At 42.1% G+C, this 19,140-nt stretch overlaps 1 protein-coding gene and 1 long non-coding RNA gene across 5 annotated transcripts in view; both read right to left on the bottom strand.

Moving 5' to 3' along the window:
• Positions 1-19,140, bottom strand: part of LOC149524297 (uncharacterized) — a 378,401-nt gene that overhangs the window by 131,477 nt on the left and 227,784 nt on the right. The window lies entirely within an intron of this gene.
• On the bottom strand, positions 11,937-14,857 carry LOC142829074 (uncharacterized). Its single transcript, XR_016349587.1, has 3 exons — positions 14,627-14,857; positions 13,583-13,739; positions 11,937-12,342 (listed from the first exon to the last, which is right to left on the bottom strand). It is a non-coding gene; the product is annotated as an uncharacterized LOC142829074 (long non-coding RNA).

Genomic DNA, 19,140 nt, shown 5'->3' with positions numbered 1-19,140 from the left:
GATAGGAGAAGATAAACTCACTTAAACTTTTACCCATTTACTCTATATAGAGCCTGATCCTGCAAAGTTCTGAGTGCCTCCAGTTCCCATGGGCTTCACTGGGAATTCCAATTGCTCTGGACTTCTCAGGAAGTATTCAGAACTTATCAGGACTGGTTCCATACTTTCTCTGGTATATTTCAATAGGGTAATTGGAGAGGGACCTGGTTTCTAACCACAAGTCCAATCTCTGCCAAGTTTTCTTTTCTTTTTTTTTCTTTTTTTTAATTTTTGGAGGGGTTTAAAATGAACATGGGAAAGATTTTCAGATTTTACTCCCCCTCCATTTCAAAACTGCTTCTATAGTTTTGGTTCCAGTTGGAATCTAAAACTAAAAGGGTCTGTTTACCAAAACCAGTGCTGTTGCAGCCCAAGATGCAAAGAACAGCCTTCTGCCCGTCACTTGATTTTGAGGAAAAAATCTTATGAGAATGGGTCACAAGTTTTGGATGCAATCAAGCCTAAATACAAAGTATCACCATGGATCTTCCTGAATTTGAACCACACCATAAAAAATCTTGTCAGGATCCAAACATGTCTTCTTTGAATCATCTGTTATTGCTGAATATAGTGCTACTTCTATTCAATATCTGGAAAAATAATATTTCAATTTCAAAGATATCAGGGGCCAAATTTTGACTTACACCAGTGAAACAGTGAAAATAATTTTGCTTTTATACAGTAATTTAATTTAAATGCATTTTCTGAATTTTGTTAATGTGTCTAAAATAACTTCTTACATGCTGAAAACTAAATTGCCTATGACATGTTTGTCTTTTATAATTTGAACAAGCATTGATTTCTTTTTTCAGTGGTTTGTTAGATGAAATTAACATGGACCTTTTACTTTATGTTTGGGTTCTCATGATTCCTTCCTCATTTCCAAACTTTTAACTTTGACAAATACACTTGAGCAAGGGATTTCATAAAATGTGCTTGAAGTTCTTCCTTACTTTTTGATCAACTCTAAATACATTCACCAATAGCAAAAAACAGTTCTCAGAATAAAAGTTTGTTGTTTAACTTCCCTCACTGGCGAGTGGCTGATAATGCAACTTCAGAAATTATTACAGGCCTGTATAAACAAGGCTAGACTTATACTTCCATGAATTTTCTGGAAAGTAGGGAGTAATACAGTAGGTTTACATTGTAAATTAAGATACAGAATGTGTGACAACATAGTCTGCAAATGACAATGCTAACTACAGTAAAATAGAGATACAGAATTGCTTCTGGTTGAAAAATTATTGAATACGTTGGACCAGGGAACAAGAATACAGAAAACAGGGTTGGCAGGTGGGCGAATTCCCAACTAGACTAAACCAGATTGAAAGTAGGTCAGATTTTCCCTTTTGAGAATGAGGATAAGGAACATAACTCCGTGTGACATGTGATCCATTATATTTAATTTTCTTTATTTGCATCATCTCCCAGGAGCCTTGAAGATTGAAAATGTTGGTTTTTATAGCTATGGCAATTATCTGAACTAAGACTATAGAGTTACCTGCAATCATTTTCATTACACATTACTGTAGGGATCTGTTATTATGGGTCCCTGTTCCCCCTTGTTTTAAAATTTGGCTGCTAAAATTAGCTCCAGCTGAAACTTGGAACACATCCTCAGCCAAGGTTTACTGAAAATATATCCTGAACCTGTCTGAAACTTTACTCATGTAAAGTTCTGCCAGGTGGTGTTGGCAGGAGCAAGGACCGGGATAAAATGACTAGGGGTTCCTCTTAAGTGTAACAAAAGAGCACTGCTTTAAGCTCCCACCAAAAAAAAGCAGGATCACTTAATATCTTCCTTGGGTACTCTTACTAGTTGATGGTTACTCACCCAGAAACACTGAGTCTGTGCATGAAAAAAGCAAAGTATTACTGGGGAAAAAGGAACAAAACATCAGCTTCGAAAGTGGGTCACAAGTTCTTGATGCTGACAATAGATCAACATTTATATTAAGAATAATAGTGTACTGGGGGATGGGTGAAATCTAATTGTAACAGATTCCCAGTAGATAACTTTGATTCAGGATAAATGTAAAAAGTAATTAAGCTTTTTTATGGACTAGATAGCTGAAACAATATGAGACTCCACTCAACATACAAGCCACATGTAAAGCTGGAGAAAGAGTTGATCTCTGCAGCCTGGGTGTTTTCTCTGTGGTCAGCATGCACATGCATGGTATTACAGACTGGATTTTGTTAGATGGAACATGTGGAGGGGGGCAGGAGTAGGTGGTATTGTTTGATGGAGAGTTGTGTGTGTGTGGGTATGTGGCACTATTTTGGGATACTTCCGGTATCCCCAAATAGCTATTCTGCATCTTTTAAGCAAGCCCATTATTTCAAAATATAATGGGCTCGCTATTCTGATATCCCTGTAACCTCGTTCCACAAGGATTAAGGAACGTTTCAGAATAGCAGTTCATTTCTAAATTTGGCACTATGTAGATAGCACCAAATTACAAAAGAAGCTATTTCAAAATTGACTTGAAACAAAGTACACAACTTGCATAGTTTATTTTGAGCTATGGATGCACCCTTTATGTGTTGTTTGATGGTGCACCATGTTTGTGTTTTCAAATCAGTGGAGGGAGAAATATAGAATGCTTAAGCAAAGTTCTTGTTACTCAAGGTTTACTCTTTGCAACAAGTCAGGTACTGTTTTTTCCTCTCTCTCTCCTCTCAGTTTAGTTCCACGGCCTCACCAATTCAATGTTCATGTACAGTTCTGGTGACTTCTCAAAGTGTCATTTGGAGGATTTCTGGGCAGAAAGCTTATGCAGATGAACTCTTTCTATAGTGTTACTTTCTTTTGTTAAACAGATGATGGCAGATAGCTCCTTCTATGAAGTTTTTGTTTACTCTTTCCCCTCTTCAACAAGAGAATGTTGCAGTGAACTCCCGCCTTTAACAACCTTCATGAATCTTTAAGGGAGCAACACAGGTTGCAAGAGCAAGATTTTGGAGGAGGCATAGGAAATCAGTTTGTGTACACAGCAGGAATGCTAACTGCATTTGCAGCCACTTTGTAAACAGTTTTGTCAATAAAGAGACAGGTTAATTTTAGGAGCAGTCTTCTCATCTTATTACCAGCATGTGGTATGCTTAACATCTACCCTCTACAGCTAGATGAGACAGGTCTTACACTTACTGTCTGTACACCATTTTAGGCATGTTACCATGTACAAAAATTGAAGTAATGTAAGAGACAGAAAAATCACCATGCTGTCTAATTTGGTTCTTTTGAAACTGTCTGATAACTCTGAATGAGAGTTGTAAAACTGAGATCTAGCAACTGCATAGTTAATTGCTGCAGATGAGTGGTGAAGCTGTAGAATCAGTTAAGCCAGGGTAACAGAATTTGGTATCTTCAAGGCTCATGGAGTTGAACAGAACTGACGGAGACGGAAGTCTATGTGCAAGGAAACTCACTTGAACCTCCAACAAGAAATGTATTCAGTAGGACCCTCCTTTCACAGTGACTCTATATACTTCAAGTAACCCTCTTAGAAAAAAAAATACCAGGACCTTCAGCCAGCTTTCACATGCCTCTGTTGAGACCTAAACTTTATGCTCTACCAGATGGAAAGAGTGACATATAACTCTACCCAAGGAGCACCCCAGAAAGGAATTAGGACACTGAACAACATAATTTTTCCTATTTCCCTTTTGCTCCAGGGTCTGACTAGGATAATTTATTGCAAACCTTGAACACAAGAGTTTGCTTACTGTCATGCTGGCCAACAAATGAAAATGCAGAACCAAGGCTCTACCTGCTCCTCACCTCATCACTCATTTCCTCGCAGAGTATCTAGGCTGCAAGAGCTACAATCCACACAAACTGAGATCCAGATAGGCCAAGTAAGAGATACAGTGGAGTCAAACGTCACTGCCTCTCTCTCCCCAGCACAACTGAGTAAGAGAAAGAATCTCCAGGCTACATAGGCAGAATATGGGAAACCATCAGTCAGGAAGGAGATCCATTGTTTGCCAACCATGGATGGAATTTGTATGCTCAGTTGGGAAGGCAACTGCAATCAGAGAATGAAGCTTAACAATACATGATGCCTTGAATCCCATACTCGGTTTGGGTATGGCTAATGTAGTCATTCGAACTTGCAAATGAAGCCTGGGATTAAAATATCCCGGGCTTTATTTGCATGTTCCCGGGCGCCGCCATTTTTAAATGCCCAGTAGTTCGAACTCCCTGCTCATGGCTACATGCGGCACGGGTTAGGTAGTTTGGAATTAAAGCTCCTAATTCGAACTACCATTACTCCTCCTGCAATTTAAATATATCCTCCTGATATTTTAATCCTGGGCTTCATTTGCAAGTTCGAATGACTACATTAGCCACCCTAGTTCGAACTAGGGTGGCTAGTGTAGACATACCCTTTGAGTGAGTTTGAGACTAAATGCAAATACTCTGTACTATTCTGCCTATATGTAAGAGTGACAGAACAATGATCAGAAACCAATTCCCACACCACAAGAGTACTGAATTTGGAATTGTATATCCAGCAACTCAGGCCCCTCCGGCACAGAGAATATCCTGTAGTTTTACTGTATAATACTCTGAATTAATGTTTACATTCTGATACCACAATTTACAGAGGTTTCCATAACATACTCTAGTGACCTGATGGAAAGGAGGCTATTAAAACTGCATAGGTTTTTATTGGAATTGGTGGTATTTTGTGGGGAAAAAAAACCTAATCCATGTAGCAGTTTTGATACTAAAAAAATAAAAATAATACATGTGGCATTTTAAAAATGGAAGGCCATATACTCAGCCAGTATAAATTGGTATAGCTCCACCAAAGCCCATTTTACTGAGACAAATCCCTCAGAATCATGAGGCTGGTTTACATTTGTTTTTAAATCTCCTGGTGCCAGTCTTGGGTTTCACATTTTCAAACTTCACTCTGTAACCTTGAGGGCTGGAAAGATACTTTTTATTAAAAAATGAAAGCTGAGAATCTCATGTAAGCACATGCCTCCAGGACCTGGGGCTTTATGAAAAGTAATACATATAAGATTCCTAATAAAATCATCAGAGTAGGGGATGCTGCCAATATAACTAAAATCTGAATCTGATCCCTGGTATCATCCTTACATCTGAAATTCTTTGTTCCTAGTTTGTCCAACTTTTAAATGATACATCATTTGTAATTTCTCTTTCTTTCTGTTATACAGGCCGTCCTCACTACAAGTCCAAGATACGTTCCAAAAAGGAGGAGGTTACTCACCTCTTGTAACTGATGTTCTTCGAGATGAGCATCCCTGGGGGTGCTCCACATGAGGTGTAGCGCATCCCAGCTCCTCTGGATGGAGTTTCTTCAGCAGTGTCTTAGAGGGGGCCGTGCATGTGCCCCCGCCTCCCTTCAGTTCCTTCTCTATCCGGAACCCTGTGGAGGAGTGTGATTTACATGATTGCTTTTTTTTTTTAAGGTTTCTGAAGTAGAGGGGACGCTCATCTCGAAGAATGTCAGTTACAGGAGGTGAGTAACCGCCTCTTCTCCTTCCAGAGGCGTCCCTACATGAGGTGACTACAAGCAGTCTATCTTATGGAGGTAGGGACTTCAGATCGAGTAAGTAGGCTGTTTGCAAGGACAGCTTTTGCTACTTTAGTGTGTCGTAAAGGACCCGAAATGAGAGAGTCGTGTTTTGCAAAAGTGTGATCCGAGGACTATGTCGCTGCTGCACAAATGTCCTCCAGTGGAACTTTCCTGAGGTATGAGACCGAGGTTGCCACTCCTCTTGTAGAGTGCACTCGGATTGGAGCAGGTGGAGGTAAGTCATTAAGTGAGTAGCAGATATCGATGCACTCCGAGATCCAATGGGATAGTCTTTGTGATATTTTCTCCCCCATGTTATGCTTAGCGATGGAAACAAACAGGTGTGGGGAGGATCTGAATGATTTTGTTATGTCAATATAGAAGTAGAGAGTTCTTTTGACATTGAGAGTGTGCATCTGTGCTTCAAAGGCATTGGAATGGGGCTTTGGGAAAAACACAGGTAGGTGTATTGTTTAAGTGATGTGAAAGGCTGTGCAGACCTTCGGTAAAAATTTCGGGTGCAGCCACGTGGACACTCTGTCTTTAAGAAAAATTGTGAAAGGTGGACCAGACATGAGAGTGGCCAGTTCGCTTACTCTGCGTGCCGAGGTGATAGCCACTATGAATGCTGTTTTAAGCGTTAAGTGGAGTAAGGAGCATGTGGCCATAGGTTCAAAGGGCGGTTTTGTTAATGTTGTCAGGACTAGGTGGAGGTCCCATGGTTCTTGTGGGGGTGACACGTCAGGGATAGAGTTTGCAGACCCTTCAGAAAACATTTAGATGTGGGGTGTGCAAATAAAGTGGTGTCATCCAGTGATGCATGGAATGTTGTTATAGATGTTAAGTGCACTCTAACTGAGGCTAAGGAGAGATGAGACAGCTTTAGGTGCAGCAAGTATTCCAGAATTACCGGGAATGGGGCTGTTTGCAGTGGTATATTGTGGTCACTGGCCCAGTGTGTAAAACGCATCCATTTACTGATATATGTTTTCCTTGTTGCAGGAGCTCTGCTGTGCAGGAGGACCTCCCAGACTTTCTGGGAACACTGGTGCTCTATGCCAGTGAACCATTGAGGTGCCACGCTTTTATATGGAGCATCAAGAGTTAAGGGTCAGATGTCCTGATCTGCAGATGATAGAGGACGTGAGGTACCTGCTGTAATGTGATTGGATGGCTTTGTGTCATCCTGAGTAGCAGGGGAAACCAAGGTTGGCACAGCCAGCACAGAGCTATGAGGATGATATTTGCTTTGTCCCTCCGTATCTTTATGATGACTCTGTTGAGGAGGGGAAAGGGAGGGAATGCATATCGCAGGGGTGCATTCCATGTCAGAATCGGAGCATCCCCTAAGGAATGTTTGCCCATGTCCGCTCTGGAGCAATACATTGTACATTTTCTGTTAGATCTGGTGGCAAACAGATCTATTCAGGGATGGCCCCATGGGCTGAATATTTCTCGCAGGATTGTATGGTCCATCTCCCATTCATGTTCCTGGGAGAGGGCTCTGTTTAGGGTGTCTGCTGTCGTATTGAGAGCCCCGGGTAGATGGCAAGCACATAATCGGATATCCTGTGCTATGGCCCAGTTCCAAAGGGCTATGGCTTCGCTGGCTGAGACCATGCTCCACCTTGTTGGTTTACATAGAACATGCATGCCATGTTTACCGTGTAGACACGGACATGTATACCTTTTGCTTGAGGGAGCAGTTTTTGACATGCTAGGTGGACAGCTCTGAGTTCCAAAATATTTATATGGAGAGCACACTCTGCAGAAGACCATAGGCCTTGAGCTATTCTTCCTTCCATGTGAGCGCCCCAACCTGTGAGTGAGGTATCCATGATGATGACCAGGGCTAGACAAACCGCGGTGAGCCCCATTCGCCAGCCGCACTGTCCGGCGATCTGCGCATGTGCAGATCGTTCTGTGCATGCGCAGATCGCCTGAACCCAGCCACGGGCGAGTAGATTGCATTATTTGTCGAGCCCTGGTGATGACCACTGAGGGCTCTGTGGATTGGAAGGGTGTGCCTATTGTTAGGTTGGACACCTTTGTCCACCATTTTAATGATGCCCTGACTGATGGAGGCATTGTTAGTCTCTTTGTCAGTGAATGAATGTTTGGTTTGTACTGGGTTAGGAGCCAGTCTTGGAGACACCTCATAAATAATCTCACGTTGGGCACCACCGGATTGCAGGAAGCCATATGGCCGAGAAGTCGGAGGTAGTCGAGTGCGGTGACTGTAGGCATGTCCTGGAGAGATAGTGCTAGGTGCCTGATATGATTGGCTCTGTCAGGAGGGAGGGAGGCTGAGACAGAGTTAAGGTGTGCCCCAATAAATTGGATGGTCTGTGAGGGTGTAAGCAATGATTTGGGGTGTTTCACTAGAAGTCCTAGAGAGTGAAAACAGTCTAGCACCATGTGAGTATGTTGATGGCACTCGTGTCTGGACCTTGCTTTTACTAGGCAGTCATCCAGGTAGGGGTATATGGTAATTCCTTGTCTCCTGAGTTGGGCAGTGACTGCCGCTAGGATCTTGGAAAATACTCTCAGAGCTGTGAAGAGTCCAAAGGGTAGGACCGTGTACTGAAAATGGTTTGAACTTAAAGTGAAACGGAGAAAACGTCTATGAGATGGTCTAATAGAAATATGAAAATATGCATCTTGTAAGTTGAGAGAGGAAAACCAGTTGCCGGCTCCAGAGCTGAAATAATTGTATTTAGGGTAACCATCTTAAACCTCTGTTTTTTTTATGAAGCTGTTTAGGGATCTGAGGTCTAGGATGGGTTTCCACCCACCAGTTCTCTTTTCTATGAGAAAATAATGGGAATAGAAACCTGTTCTGTGGAATTGCGGTAGAACCGGTTGTATGGCTCCTATATGTAACAGGTGATCTAGCTCTTGTAAAATGATCTCGTGAGATGGGTCCCTAAAGAGGGATGGGATAGGAGGTTGGGGTGGGGGGAAAGAAAGGGGATGGTGTACCCTACAGAGATAGTTTGTAGTACCCATTTGTCTGACGTAATTAATTCCCATTGATGAAGGAAGGGGAGTAAATGAAACTGAAAGAGTTTGGAAGGATTCTGGGGATGGTGCTCTGGTTTTCAATCTCTCGACTATATTTTCAAATTTGCTTATTGGATTGCCCTGGACGGTTGGGGCTATTAGTCTGGGACCGTCATCTCTGCTGCCTATTTTGACCCCGCTGTTGGTAAGGGGGTTGTTCTTGTCTGTGGTACTGGAAAGGGGGCTGCTGGTACCTTGGTCTGTGGTATGATTGGTACCTATATTGTCTTGTTCTTGTTGTAGGAGCCTGGATACCCAAGGATCGGAGAATGGCTCTGGAGTCCTTCATGTTCATTGGTCTTTGAGGAAAAAAAGGTTTTCCCCTTCAAATGGCAAATCTTCCACACCTGTCTGTAGCTATCGTGGGAAGACCAAAGAGTTGTACCAAGAGGCCCGCCACATAGTAACAGCTGTAGCCATCGACCTTGTGGCTGTCTGCTGCATCGAGCGCCATTTACAGTGCTATATGCGAAATTGCCTGTCCCTCGGAGACAATGGCTTTGAAATGCAGTTTTTTGCTTTCTGGCAGATCATCAATAAATGTGTTCATTTTCATGTAATTGTTGTAGTTGTATTTACTAAGTAGGGCTGAATAATTTGCTACCCTCAGCTGGAGTGTGGCTGAAGTGTATACTCTTTTGCCAAACGCTTCTAATCTCTTGTTCTCCTTATCAGATGGGGTTGAGCGATTTTGCTGCTTGTTTCGCTGCTGTTCAGCATCCACCACAAGGGAATTGGGGGCGGGATGTGTGAAGAGAAATTCAGATCCCTTGGGTGGCACAAAATAATCACCTTTCTGCTCATAGGGGGAATCGAGGCAGGTGTTTGCCATAAAGTTTTTGCAAGTTGGAGAATGACTGGGTTGATAGGGAGAGCAATTTTTGACGATGAACTGGATTGTAAGATGTTAGGGAGCTTGTGGGGAGTATCTTGTACTTCCTCCACATGGCTATTTAGGTCTTGCACCACCCATTTAAATAAGTCTTGAAAAGAGGAGATGTCCTCTGAGGTGTTAGCAGAGAGAGGTAGGATTGCTTCCCCTGAATCAGCTAGTGATGATGTGTGAGCCAAAGATCCCATGGCTGACATAGGGGAGTATTGGCTGTCATTATCACACCTTGTAGTGTGTCTGTGAGGAGATTCAGTGGAGCATGAAAGAGGGTTATCTATATGTTTAGTCTTACATAATCACTTTCTGTGCTGTTGTGGAGGATGGTTCCACATTTGCCACTGTGGAGGATATGCCACAGGTGGGCGCATCCACAGATAGGGAACTCAGGGGGTCATTTGAGCTCTAAGAAGGTCTGGTTCCATGTAAGTGTGTCCCTAGTGCCCCTTGTGATTGAGGGGACAGCTGTGGTGAGAAAGCTTCAAAATCCTCTCCCTCTTCATGTGGGAGGGAAGAGTGCGGATCTGAGTCCTCAGAAAGCAGTGACTGAATGCATCTAAATTCACTCAATAAAAGGGAGCAAATAGCTGAGTCGATCTGCAAGTCTTTATTCTCCCTGTAGGTGACCAGGGGAGTTTGTGGCACAGAGGGCTGTGCTAACTGAGAGGAGCCCATATTTATCGCAGAGCTGAGAAGTTGAGCTATAGCCCGTAATTGTTGAAGTGAAGGGGCAGTATTCACAGAATGCTCTATCCCTTCTCTGGGTGCCATCGTGAGAGGCTGAGAACTGGTGTAGCTGTCATAATGGTCAGCATTACCAGAGTTTCTGAGGCTGGCACAGAATGGCATGTTGCCTCTGTAAGTGCAGCATTTGAAGTGCTTTCTAGCTTACAACGCCGTTTGCCTGAAGTACATGGGTGGTCAAACGTGCTCAGATGGTTCTTATCTGAGTGGTCTGACTTTTTTACCTCAGAAGGCCTCTTGGTGGGTTCCTGAGGTAATGAACTTGCCCTTCTTTTAGAGGGCTTAGGCTTATTCTTGTTGGCTTTTGAGCTCTGCCCAGACGCTGGGTCAGAGGCATGTTGCTTGCTGTTATCCTTGTGGAGCGTTATCAGTTTAAGCTCTTTCTCTATGTGAGACCTGGGTTTCATTTTAACACAATGATGGCAAGCTCTCTGAGAGTGAGAGCTCCCCAAACACTTCAGGCAGGCGTCATCGGAGGCAAACATCTTATACTTGCAGAGTGCACAGCGTTTGAAGCCGGGAGAGCTCATATCGACTTGTAGGCTGTGGCATCAGTTCAAACCCCACACCGCTTTTTTTTTTTAAAGTACTACTATTCTAATCTAACTAAGAAAAAATGATGAGAACAGTAACAAGAACAGCTAACTAAATTAACTATCTTAACTAGGTATGTTGAGGAGAGAAGAGCACTGCCAAGTTCTGTCTGCAGCCAGGGACGGCAGAAAGGAACTGAAAGGAGGCGGGGGCTGTACATAGCTAGCGAGGGAGCCCGCACACTTTGCACACCGCACATGCACAGCCCCCTCTGAGACACTGCTGAAGAAACTCTGTCCAGAGGCGCTGGGACTCTACACCTCATGAGGAACACCTCCACGAGAACTTGGATTTCTAGCAAAACAACTTAAAGCGGGAATTTTTTTCCCTGCAGGCTGACTTCCATTTGCTCAAATTGGGGGTGGGTGGGTTTTGCGACTTACGAGCAGGGAATGGGAGGACTTATAACATCAGTTCCTACAAACATCAACGACTTTAGGGTAGAATGGATGTATACTGGGTGACTTATAGTAGGGATGCCCTATAATAGATTCTTTCCTAAAATCATTAAGACAGACTCCTTGCCCTCAGGGGATTTTGAATGTAAGCACTGTACACTTGTAACATATTTTACAAACGCATAGCACGTTCTTTTTTTTCCTGGAGGGGTGAGGGAATGAAGGGGGTGAAAGTGGAAAGCTGTTTTCCATCAGTAATCATGTGTAATGGATGACTACCCTGTGACCACATTCATAATTCACTCCTATGGCTTTACTGATGTTTAAACATTGAGTTGCCTCACAAGTGATAAACCTGCGTATTACGAGCAGGCAAAGCCAGCTAGATCACAGGCTATTACAGAATAACCAGTTATACCACAACAGCCTCAGAGGTTTGGCAGATTATTAGTACTTCTATATTGCACTTCTTCAAAAAGAGATTTGTAGTAATTCTTAACTGCAGTGTGAGTTTTGAGCACCTAAAGTAATATTGACACCTAGCAGTGAGACATTATTTTGCTTCTCAACCTGTCTAGCCACGAATTACATAAAACAGTCAGCAGTTGCCCTCCTTCCCAACCAGTAATCACAATGACATCAAAGCAATGCAGAGAGGTGTAAAGCTTTTATCTGAGAAAATTCTACTGTCATTTCACTTGTGAGTTCTTTGTTCAAAACAAGGTTCCTTTTGAAATGATATGTTGTACATTTGCTGCAATCACTTTAATCACTAGCACTTTTAACCTTAATAGCAGGAACATTTAAAATACATTAACAACAGTAAATGTAGCTATTTTTTAAATATACTTGTGCCTTCCTTTCCCCAGTCTTTTGAACACGGTTGAATGAAGGTCTCAGATCTGATGTACATAGTGTTGTTTATTTTATAAAGCCAGCTTGACTGACATGATGACTCCTAAAAGCCAAATTTGGAGATCAGATTTTTAGCAACAATGACATTGGATACTGCCAAAGACATTTGCCTCCTCCATTTTGAAATGCCAAGTTGGTTCTGGAAGACAACAAAAAGCCACTTCTTAGTAGAAAAATAAAAACAAAACAAAAAAATTATGAAGTGGGCTATTGTGTGATTCCAACTACAGATCATAGATTTTGCTGCTGCTGCAGCAGATCACAGACCCCCAAAGACATGGCTAATGCTGTCACTTTTTTCTACTGTTTGCAAAATGCTGCTAGAGAGTTCACATACAGTCTGTAGAAAATGTCCCTAAAGTGATGCAGTATCCTGGAGCTATTGCATCTTACAAGCACCCTGTTTTTGTTAAAAAAAAAAAAAAAAAAAAAAAAGGACTAGGGGAGGGAAGGTTGGAGTGTTCAAAGACAAAGGACATTTAGATGCAAGTCAGTGGCAGTTGGGTACCTAACTGCCTTCTATACCTTTAAAAAAAATTATCCTCCCCATCAGTTCTAAGCAATCATGACCACCCAAGTTTTTCCTTTTGCAACATCCTGGAGACTCAAAATCACCCTATCAAATCTGTGTAGATAAGATAATTAAAAGGGCTACAGACAGGGATGCTAGAAGAGAAAGCATAGGAACACAGGGCTAGAAGGGACCTTCAGAAGTGATCAAATCCAACTTTCTTCACTATGGCAGGACCAAGAAAAAATTAACCAGCCATGACATGTTGGTCCAACTTTTTTTTTTTTTTAACTTTGATATGGGGATCTCACCACGTGCCTTGGAAGTCTACTCCAGTGCTTAACTGCCCTTATATTTAAAAAGATTTTCCTTATATCTAACCTACACCTCCTTTGCTGCAGATTAAGCCCACCACTTCTTGTCCTATCTTCAATGGATATGGACAAAAATTGAGCACAGTCCTCTTTATAACAGCCCTTAATATATGTGAAGACTGTTATTCCCCCTCTCCACCTGTTGCTTCTTTTCCAGACTAAACAAACAGTTTTTGTAATTGTTCCTCGTATATCATGTTTTCCACTGAACTTTCTCTAATTTCTCCACACTTTCCTAACATAGTACTCCAACTCAAGCTTACCAGTGCAGAGTAGACAAAGACAATTACCTCCCCTATCTTATATATGACAGGCCTCTGAATATACCCTAGGATTTTATTAGCTTTTTTGCAATGGTATTATATTGTTGATTCACACTCAATTTGTGATCCATTATAATCCCCAGATCCTTTTCAGCTGGATTTCCCCCTCGACAATTATTCCCCATTTTGTAGCTATGTACTTAATTTTTCCTTCCGAAGCATAGTACTTACCACTTAGTTTTACTGAACTTCATCTTGTTCAATTCAGAACAGTTCTCCAATTTGTCAAGATCCTTTTGAATGCTAATTCTGTCCTCCAAAGTGCTTATAACACCTCCAAGCTTGGTGTCAGCTGAAGATTTTACAAGCATGCCTTCCACTCCATTTTCTGATTCATTAACAATGAAAAACATTGGGTAGTAGCAGAACAAGGATTACCCCTATAGGGCCCTCTGTATAAGACAACTCAGAGAACTATTGATAATTCTTCAGTGTTATTTTTCAATCACTTACACACCCATTATAGTAATTCCATCTAGACTACATTTCCCTATTGCTTATGAAAATGTTGTGTCAGACTAAGTTATAAGCCTTACTGAAGTGAAGATATATCATGTCTACTGCTTCCCACCATTCAGTGGATCAGTAACCCTGTTAAATGAGGAAGTCAGGGCTGGTCCTTTTTAAAAAAAAAAAAAAAAAAAAGGTTGGGGACAGTTCGGGAGGTCGGGCCAAAATGTGTTCACAGCCCACCCCCTAAGACCGGCTCTGGCAGCAGCCTCTTTAAAATGAGCCTGGGCGACCACCCAGCTCACCCATCCCTAAAACCTGGAGGAAATAATGTTTGAAATTTGTTCCTGACAAATCTATGTGGACTATTCCTTACAATTCAATTGTCCTCCAGGTACTTACAAATTAATAGTTTAATACTTTGTTCCCATATCTTTCCAGGTATCAAAGTTAGAATCAGAGGCTCTCTCTGACCCTCCATACTGCCTCTTATCTTTTCTAGATGCCAAAGTCACAGCTTACTGAGCCATTCTCATCATTGGCAAAGTTAAAGATTGGGGTGGAACTCTTCCCTAATCCTGGCCTCCATTACCAGAAACAGACTTTTTAGTGGTGTGAGGAGGGTTGCAGGGAACACAGGCCCACCCACTACTTCAGGTTGCAGCCAAGGGACCCTAGGTAGCAGCAACTGATGGAGTTTTCCCTCTAGCCCCAATATAGCAGCTTTTTCCTCTGGTGCCATTTCCCCACACATTCCCCTAGTACCTTTTCCCTGGTACCGGAGCAAAAATCTTTCCTGCTTCAGCACACTCTTTCCTTTCTCAGCAACACACTTCCTCCTTTCAGTCCTTCAGTCTTCTCCTTCCCCCTCTCTTACCTGAGGGGAAACTTTTTAAAGTAACCCAACAAGCCTCTATTGGCTGCAGGTGCCTGATTAGCCTGCTACTTCAGGTAAGCTCTTAATTAGCTTCAGGTGCCTACCTGCCTTGATTATGTGGCAACAGTCCCTGGCAGTTTATTCCAGGAACAGAAAAGCATTCACCCAGCTTCTGGTATGTCTACCCTGCACCAAACTATTATAGCCAGCTGCCCTCGGTCTGTCACAAAGCATAAAGCCAATGCTCATAACTTCAAATACAAAAATGATGCATGAATACAAATGGCATAATTATAACCCATGAATTGTAAGCTCTTCATAGGTGTCTCACTTGGCACATTTTGTATAAGATTAATTGCAAACACATAACAGTGATCTATATGGTCATATTTTAATCCGACAACATCACAATGTGTCGCACATTAATTATGTACATGCATAATCATGCATAATTCTCAAGGATTAGGAGCCCAAGTTTCATGCCTGGTGCCTGTACAACTAAGAGGTGATTGAGATTCCACCACAGTCCAGTCAGTCTGAGCAGCTGAGTGTGAGTGAACCTCATACAAGGGAAAGGACCTTGACTGAGCATGTACATTTATTTCCCTTTACAGAGAAGGCATCACCTTACACAACACAGCTATCGACTTTACATAAGTTTACTTATGCTACAAGACACAGAAATACAACAAAGAGGTAGAACTGTTCATCTGCTTTTCCATTTTCCTGTGCAGGGCGGGGGAGAGGAGATGTAGAGCACTCTGTTTAAGTCTCTTGAATTCTCCTCAGAAATCTCAATGAAACTTTTATGGAGGTGCTCTGCAATCCTCCTGAAAGTTTCTAGGGATGGCAGCCTCATTTCTTTCTCTGTGGGAGGATGCTTTCCCATACTACATACAATAATCTCAACAGACACTACTGCACTAAGCAGGCTAGCAGCATACAGGCCCAGGCTACCAGCTGAGCACTGTGTTATTGTTACCCTCGAGGTTGAGAGATCAGCTAAAATCATCACTCCCTGGAGACAATACTGCCAGTATCAAGTGCCACTGCCCCATACTCGTAGTTTCATGTAACCGAGCAATTCCTGACGTATTTCCATCACCCTGGCAGAGAATTCCAATAGAGCAACCCCTTATCAACTCCCCACCCCATCCCCAATATTCCACATGGCACCAGGAATCAGAGAATCCTAGGGCTTGAAGAGACCTCAGGAGGTCATCGAGTCCTGCATCCGGCCCAAAGTAGGACCAATCCCAATTCAATCATCCCAGCCAGGGCTTTGTCAAGCCAAGACATAAAAACCTCTAGGGATGGAGATCCCATTACCTCCATAGGTAACCCATTCCAGTATTTCACTACCCTCCTAGTGAAATAGTTATTCCTAATATCCAATATAGACCTCCCCCACTGTAACTTGAGACCATTAGGAGCTGCATTTCTATCCCTACCATTCAACATTGAGGGATATAAAGACAACCACAATTTCACATACACTGAGCTGAGAGAGCCAGGGTTGATGTATGTATAGCTAAAATGGACATGAATGTTCCTTCCCCTTCTTTAAGCTCTTCCATAAATTATTTAACTTGCATTGCATTTTAAGTGTTTCTATTACTCAATAAAACTTTACAGTTTGGAAAATAATTCATCTTTATAAGTTCCAAACATATACTGCAGAATGCCTGGCAGAACTGAAACCATCCATTTGGTTGTTTTTTTACATTGTGACATAACTCATAGGATCAGTAACAGTGTAATAATCATAAGTATACAGAAACCATCACAAAATTAATAGGGTCATTGTCTATTATTTTCACATATGTGCACATAGGTCCTCAAATTGCAGGGCCCAGGAAAGCATAATCCATTCCATATCACTATGGCTTGCTGTTAAAATGCTCTTTCAAATTGTCTGAGCTTTATAACTCCATGCTGAGCTTTTCTGATAGCCCTTGTATCTGGCTGCTCAAACTCAGCTAACAGCTGGTACACTTCTGCTTCCACCCCAGCAGCATCTTTTCCACCTTTCTTCACAGATATGATGCAGTACACAGCAGATAACTATAAACATTGGGATATTTTTCTCACTGAGAAAATGCCAGCATCCCTTCAATGCATCAAAAGCACTTCAGCTGATACTCTGCACCTGCTAAACCAGTAGGGGAATCTTTCCTTTCTCTTGATGCACTCTGCTGCAAGATGGTGTAGTGCCAAAATAGGAATATTCATGCCATCCATCATCTCCCATCACTGTCCAGGAACCCCATTGCTGAAAATCCATTGCCAAAAATCATAGTCCTGCCTGACAATTAGTGGCTCTAAACACTTGCATGACAATGGACCCCACAATGCATTTTCCAACTCCAAATCATTTCCTACTAACCAGTACCAATCTGGCTTTGCCAGTTTTAACAGTGTGATCACCACTCACTTCTCCATTGTCAGTGAAGCTCTCATTCTGGTGACCCTGCACAAGAAGGCTGGGGTGAGCTTAGTACGTAGATCCAGGAATGTGACACTATGCATCCAAAAGTTCTGCAGCCACTGCTTGTCATTGTAAGCCAGTATTACGATGTGATCTTCATAGAATCATAGAATACTAGGACTGGAAGGAACCTCGAGAGCTCATCGAGTCCAGTCCCCTGCCCCCATGGCAGGACCTAATACTGTCTAGACCATCCCTAATAGACATTTATCTAACCTACTCTTAAATATCTCCAGAGATGGGAATTCCACAACCTCTCTGGGCAATTTATTCCAGTGTTTGACTACCCTGACAGTTAGGAACTTTTTCCTAATGTCCAACCTAAACCTTCCTTGCTGCAGTTTAAGCCCATTGCTTCTTGTTCTATCCTCAGAGGCCAAGATGAACAAGTTTTCTCCCTCCTCCTTATGACACCCTTTTAGATACCTGAAAACGGCTGTCATGTCCCCCCTCAATTTTTTCTTTTCTAAGCTAAACAAACCCAGTTCTTTCAGCCTTCCTTCATAGCTCATGTTCTCTAGACCTTTAATCATTCTTGTTGCTCTTCTCTGGCTCTCTCCAATTTCTCCACATCTTTCTTGAAATGCAGTGCCCAGAACTGGACACAATACTCCAACTGAGGCCTAACCAGTGCAGAGTAGAGTGGAGGAATGACTTCTCGTGTCTTGCTCACAACACACCTGTTAACCTTACAAGTCAGTGCTCATTTCTTGGGTCCAGAAGAGATGTTCCATCATTTGCTACTGCTCTGCGAATGCCTCCAACAATCTTAGGTTGGTTCTCACTTAGCCCCACAGCAGTCATCCCTCCAGGAAATAGTCATGTTTCCTGCAAGTGTTCTTGCAGCTCTGCAAATAGCATAGAATTGTGTTTCCTTTGCTTGCAACATTCATAATAATAGTGCAGAGCCACGCTCTACCAAAGATGGCCAACAGAAAGAAATCCTGTGTGAGTTAGTTGGCACTATGGGGTGGAGAAAATAGCAGCCCAGCCCAGGTTATTCCAGCATGACTCATTTCTGCCCCATCATGCATTGCCAAAGCTACCCAAAAGACCCACATTGGGATACCTACCCATGATGTACCACAGCGTGCATTCAAACAAACACTGCTGGTGAGTAGATGCAAATGTAAAGAGACAATATGCATATGCAGAAATGACATACTAACTGTAGTGACTTTATGCCGACATAACTTACCCAGCAAGTTATCTGTCCATATCATGTAGAGGCAGATTTTTGGAAGTATTTTAAGGTCCTAAACATGCAGCTAGGTGCCTAATGGGATCTTCAAAAATATCTAGGCTCCCATGAGTGTTAGCCACTTAGGTGCTTCTGAAAATCATACTAGGTGTCTAAATGTCTTTACAATTCTGGCCTCTGGGCCTTGCATTGTTGAACAGTGCAATTCATAATTACTTTTAAAAATCTGGTCCTTCAGGGCCTAAATTCCACTGACTTTCAAAGAGACTTAAACTCTTAAGGCACAAATCCTCAAAGGTATTTAGGTGCTTAATGCCTGTGCCAAGTGCTCCAGGCACTTTTGAAAATGGGACATAGGAGCTTTGGGAGATTTTATCAATTATTCCAGATTTGACTTTTATTTAATCTCTCTCATCATCTATTTTTTTTCTCTTCGCTTAAAAAAATAAATAAATAAATAAAGGAAATTTCCCTAGTAGGTGTCTGCAGACCACCACTATATACTCTGTGGAAGATGCATGATATAGCTCAGAACAGCTCACAAACTATTAAACTATTGCACACAGATTATTAAAAATAACTTAGATGAAGAACCAAAGGGAAGTAGGAAGACCAAGATTAACATATCTTATCTCTGAGTGATGCTTTTTTAAAGACAGGTGGGATTATTAATTATTATTAATCTTTTAAACAGTGACAATATGCTTCACACT

Source organism: Pelodiscus sinensis, chromosome 5 (assembly GCF_052426305.1).
Source record: "Pelodiscus sinensis isolate ZL-2025 chromosome 5, ASM5242630v1, whole genome shotgun sequence".
Taxonomy (NCBI): Eukaryota; Metazoa; Chordata; order Testudines; family Trionychidae; genus Pelodiscus; species Pelodiscus sinensis.
Note: the sequence above shows the minus strand (reverse complement) of the source record. Positions and strands in the feature narration are given on the sequence as shown.